The following is a 6088-nucleotide window of genomic DNA, read 5'->3' on the forward strand; positions in this document are numbered from 1 at the left end:
GACGACTTATATTGTATATACGGGGGGAAGTGATATGGAGGACAGCCTCCCCCGGAACCAAGTTCCAGATGGGGTTTGGAAACAAAATTCATTTGGGGGAAACATATGCTTTTGTGCCCTGTTCTCCCCTGGCCACCTCAGGACTTCCAGAAAATCTGCTAGCGGGGGCCTTGTTGAAGTGTGCATTGTGGAAACAGTTGGTTTGCGAGACGACTCCTCCAATGATGTGGTCTCAGTGTCTGTGTAATTTTAAACACTTATCATTTTCCCTGATCAGCATCGGGGACATTTGGGCATCTTCATGCCAGCCATGTAAGGTGGTGGGCACAGCATCAGAGAAGGAGGAGCTGGAGTGCTGGCCTCTGCCTCATTATTTCTCTATCGATCAGAGGAGTAATGGGGGTAACTAGATAACAAGTCTCTTTTCCAGACCAAAGGATTTTTCCAAGACAGAATGAGCCGCTATGTAAGCTTCCCACTTTCGAGTGGGATGTGGTACTTATCAAAACGCAGACGTGGCCAAGTAGAGTCTCTGTCGCACGGAGATAGCATTTATGATCCATTCCTTTCCAGGTCTTGCTTTGCAAATAGTCTTAAAGCTCTCTGTTTTCTGCAAGGAAATCTTGGGGTTTTGGGAAGCAACAGATTAAGTACTGTGATTCTGATCTTGTAAACTGCAAAAAATTAAAAATAAATCACCACAATTCCTTGTTGTCTCTGTTCGATTCCATGCTCAAAGGGCCCAGCAGAGAACAATGTTTTACACAGATGCCACACAGATTGTCATGCCATGTTTCTAGTTCAGAAACTTTGAGTTCACTCAGGCTAACTTTTGGAGGAGAAGTCTTCCTAGGGTATGTTTCCATTGCGATTTAAATATAAATTTAATACAGTGGTTCGTTTAGCATTCATAAGTGAGTGTTATCCCCTTTTTCAATCGCTTTATTTGTATCGTTCCCATTTATGTAACGTTTTATTTTGAAGCCATGCCTCCCTTCAGTCCATCTGCCTTGTCCAGGCCTGGAGGTTTGAGAGGAATGCTGACCTTTACCCTTTCCGTCACCACTCCTTCGTCTCCTTCTGTGTATTTTTTTGCTTGTGCCTGGGGCAGGGAACCGTTCTACTAAGATTGATGTACAGCGTGTGTAAATTTACAGCGCTTCATAAATTAAGTTAATAATATAATTAATAATAATTTTAATTTATTTTAATTTAGTTTTGAGACTGTTGCAAAGACATTTTTTCCAATGATTAAATGGATTAGTTTAAAGAGGAATGTTTGGAGATAAAACAGTTGTTTTAAATAGAAGAACTTTTTATTGTGGTTGTAGCTGTTTATAACAGTGTGTTATGATTGGTATATTGTAGATTTTGTATATATATGTTAAATGTTTAATATGGAAATAAAATTAATTTAAAAAACAAAAACAATAACCAACACCTGCCTTTTTTTTCTCATTTAGGTTCAATTATGCTTTTGTTTCTCGCTCTCTGGAGGTGATTAGTTTAGTTTCCCTTTTTCTACCACTCGGCCCCAAGGAGGAAGCCCTGTATCCGGGATGGTCCAGCCTGCTCCTCCATTTGGGTTGACATGGTGGTCTCTTTGTTTAGACATGGAATGGAGAAGGTTTCTGAACAACTTGATGCCTACTTGTACGGATGCAATTGTTTTGCCTTCACAACGATCCCAGCATATCAAAGCACGTGACAAACATGCATATTCGATACTTGATGGCAAGGGGTTCAACATATTCCTTTACTTTCAGAGGTAGCTCCTTTGCTGATTGGGTTGTCATATCGACAGATATTTCAGTAAGTCAAATGTCCTGGTGGGAAATTTTGGTAACCACTGCCATTGGGACTGGTTGCACTTGAAGTACAGTCATGTCTCTTCCCAGACCTTCTACGGCCTTTTTTTCCTTCCTTTCACAGACTTCACAAAGAGACAAATATGATGATTTGCCATGGATTGTCCATGCTATGGTCGTTCCTGGAAAAGGCCTTCAACTGTTCATATTCGCAACACACATTGTCCATGAAGGTCTGGATGAGATGCAGAGAGGGGATCCGAGAGGTTACATCTCCATAGATGCTTGAAAAGACTCTCTCTCTAGAACCTCAACATTTACACCACCGTCAGGCTGTGGCCCATGCTTAAGTGCAGCTTACTCCTCCGGTCCCAAGAGAGATCGTGCTTAGCAATGGTGTCAAAATATCAAAGGTCCCAATGGCAGTAATGCCTCTTCCTCATGCACACAAATTATTAGCCAATAGTTTGGGGCACTCTCTGCCGATTTCTTGGAGTGAGTTTCAAAGTGGGGACAGTGGCATCTTTAGGGGAGTGTTGAGGAGTGTGGGTACCAGAGGAGGGTGGTAACCGTCGGCCTACTCCACCCTCCAGCTTCTCTTCATGCTTCTTTGTTGAGATCGCCAGGCACTGGGAAGAGAAGTGGCAGCACACCACTCCTGGACCCTCCCTCTTGCAACCTTGTCCATCTTTCCCATCTGTCCTGGTTTCCTGGGTGGGCATTTGGTTTGGCATTTGGGTGGGAGGTGGCTGGGCAGCCCAGGAGGAGAAAAGTTGTACAAGACAACTGGTGGACGCCAATGCTAGGGAGCATTGGAGGAGGCACTCTTTTGGGCACCTAGTGGACGGGAAAATCCAGAAAAAGTCCTGCGTTCTTGCTTTTCTTTGCAAATTCTTTTGAGGCTCTAAATGATATTTTTCCCATTGCTGATGGATTCCCAGGGCACTCAGAATTTACTTATATATTTTTATCCTCATTCCTGGTTCAGTATAAATTAACCCCGTTTTCCAAAAGGAAACATATCCTCTTCTTGGAGGCTGTTTTGTTGTCCTGAGAGAGAAATTATGGATATCTAAAGAGAGAGAGTACTGTCCCCAGAAAAGCATCTTCACTCAAGTGCAGAAAAGAAAACTTGTGCAGGAAGGAAAGAAAGAGAAGATAAAATCACTTTTTGTGCCACGGGCAAGCCCTTATTCTAATTGGGGCTCCGCTACGCTAGTATTTCCCTTACGCGTGGGGGGGGGGGGTCTGGAACGGTCCCTTGCGTTAAGGAAGGGCCCTGTATTTTTAAGTGGTGTGAAATGAATGAAAAAAGTGAATGTTGTAATGGGTTTCATTGACGATTGTGACGTGGAGTTATTTTATATTTAACTGTAATAAATAGTTGTTAATAAAACCTATATGAAGAAATACCTTTAAAAACTTTTTAAAAATCCTAAAATTTACAATGTTTACTTCACTTAAATGGGGATTTTGGGATTTTATATTCAAAATCGGGCAGAGCACTCTTGTTGGGAATCACGGAAGTGATGACGACTGAGGCAGCCTGGCTTCTATGGCAGGGGAGTCCACCGTTTGGTTGCCACTTCTCAGAGCCCTGCTCTGTGTCTTCTGACCCTCCTCCTTCCACCATCTCCAGTTTTCATGGAGGAGAAACTCACAAGAGAAAGTCTTCCAGCTTGGGAGAAAAAGATCTCCTAAGGATGGGTGAGGATTAGACCACCGAGTTCAATCTCCCGTACTTTCCTCTCTCCTCCCAGCTTCATCCCTTCCTGGGAAGCCCCCAGTCCTACAATTCCTCCATGGACGACAGAGTGCGCTTGGGCAAGAAAGGAGACCTGGCCGCCCACATCGACATCGTGAACTGGGTGCTTTTCCCCAACAGAACTGTCATTCGGGTGAAATTTGGGAGTCTGGAAAGTCAGGAGGAACCAGGCCTCAAGTTCACCATCGACCAGGAAGCCATCATTTGGCCTGAACAGCTCAATCAGGTTAGGACAGAAAATCTTTCTTCCCAGATCATCTCCTTTAGATGGTTATGATTGTTGATGCAGTGAAATTATACTGAGAATGTCCTCATTAGGGTTGGACCACTCAAACATTATCCACCCTGCCTACATTTTAGTGGGTTGGGTGTTCTCATCATAGAGTTGGAAGAGGTCCCCTCAGGTCCATCCAGTCCAACCCCAGGTCAGTTCAGGATCTCCATCTAAAGCATCTCCAGCAGGGAGCTCTCCAGCCTTTTCTGAAAGATGCCGGACCCTTCCATCTCTGTTGGGAATTGGCTCCATTGCCAAACCACTTTCATGGTCAAGAAGTTGCTTCTAATGTTCCATCAAAAGCCATCTTCCTCTAACTTCATTAGACCTGGTCCTACCCTTTGGGGCTTCAGAGAACAAATCTGCATCCTCCCCTCTTGAGCTGTTTAAATCATGTCACACTTTAGTCTCCTCTTCACCAAGCTGAGTGTTCCCAGCTCTCCTCATAGGTTTTATTCAAGATCCAGCGCCTTAAATAGTTCCGTTCATATTGGGACTAAACCCCAGAGCGGATTCAGCAGCCCATGACACCAGAGCTATCCCTAGCTAGTGCCTTTCCATAGCTATCCAAAATGCCTTTCCTCTTGCCTTTTCTCCTTAGACTCTTCCATCTTCAAGGTGCGTGGAGAGCTGTAGGCCTGGATCAAGCAAGGTAGTTCAAGAAGGGAAACCCATTTGCTGCTACGGCTGCGATCTCTGCGCTGAAGGAACCATCTCCTCCCAGGAAGGTAAGTGGCTCTGGAGAAAACGGGGAGTTAAAATAATCCAGCTCACAATGTATCTTTGTTTTTCCTCTTGGTTTGCAAGAGAGCAAGCTATAAGAAGTTGTCATATGGACTGCAAAGGAACAAAATACTTAGAGCTGGGAGAAACCCCTGTTAGGAAGTCTCTAATTAGGGGAATTTCTTAATTAGCTCAAATTGCCGAGAGGGAGGGGTAACAATGCCCTCGCAAGACCGTGTCCCTTGAGGTATACCAAAGGACCAAATAATCTCTTTGACGCAGACACTGGCTTCTCCAGTTCAAGTCCAAATATTTATTAAAAGGGAAAAACAAACACACAGCAAAGGGCATATACACAAACACACTCAATACTCAACAAAAGTAAAGGAGGGAAATGAGGGAATAGATTGAGAGAGGCAGTACTACGGGAGATACTCTGGGAGTCCAATGCTGAAGTGGATGATGGATGAAACACGGACGCCGAAATGTGGGGAGAAATGGCTGAGGGAGCCAAAATCAGAGTTCAGTCAGGCGTGGAGCCAAGCTGTATTCTGAAAGTAGCACATCAGAGTGAGCAAATCTAGGGGTTCGTTTGGCAAAATGTAGCCGCTAGCGATGAGCTTAATGGTTTGGCTGAAGCCTAGACAAAGGCGTTTATTTGCCTGGGCTTTCTTAAGCCAAAGTGTAGACAGCCTCATCAATGCATTTGGATCTGACGCAGTCGGGGGAAGACAAACAGATAGATAGGTGGGTGCTTGATTTGATCACCGGCCCATCAAGGGTGAGGCTGAAAAGAAAGAGTCAGCACTGTGTTGGTTTTGGAGGTGATGGCTTTCCATTTAGCAAATGATTAACTTCTGCTCTCCCCCCGATGTATTGATGCACTTGCACTTTTGCTAGCTATTGTTATGGTTTTAATTGGTAGGGGTTTTTTATCTGTTTTTAATCTGTTTGATTGTACTGTTCGCGTTTTTAGATGTGTATGCTTTTGGAATGTTTTGCACACTGCCGTGCTCCTGTAACCTGCTTTGATCTGAAAAGGAAAAGCGGGATACAAATGAACAGTATTATTATTATTATTATTATTATTATTATTATTATTATTATTATTATGTGGAGAAAGTCCAAGTATATTATTCCTAGGGCTCCTGTCCCCTCCCTTGCAAGTTGCCTACCTGGTCTCCTCGCTTTGCAGAAATGGCGGGTCCATAGGAGGTCAGTCTGAGATCAGAGTGACTCCACACACTCCAAAATTTTTAAAAGTCGGGGCCATCCACTCCACCCAGAAAGACACGATCCAAAGACTCCCTGGAACAGATGGCCCTCCTGCCTCCTGCCTCTGTTTAGAAACCTCCACTCTCCTCCAACCTCCGAAGGAGTGTGTTCCACTGTCAGAATCTAAGGAGGGATTTCACCCCTGTCCACACTGCCTTCCTAGTCTTCCTTCCCTAAATCCAGGGAGAGAATCCCAAAACCCACTCGATGGGTGCAACTGAGACATAATTCCTATGCCTTTAT

This window comes from Sceloporus undulatus, chromosome 2 (genome assembly GCF_019175285.1).
Source record: "Sceloporus undulatus isolate JIND9_A2432 ecotype Alabama chromosome 2, SceUnd_v1.1, whole genome shotgun sequence".
NCBI lineage: Eukaryota > Metazoa > Chordata > Lepidosauria > Squamata > Phrynosomatidae > Sceloporus > Sceloporus undulatus.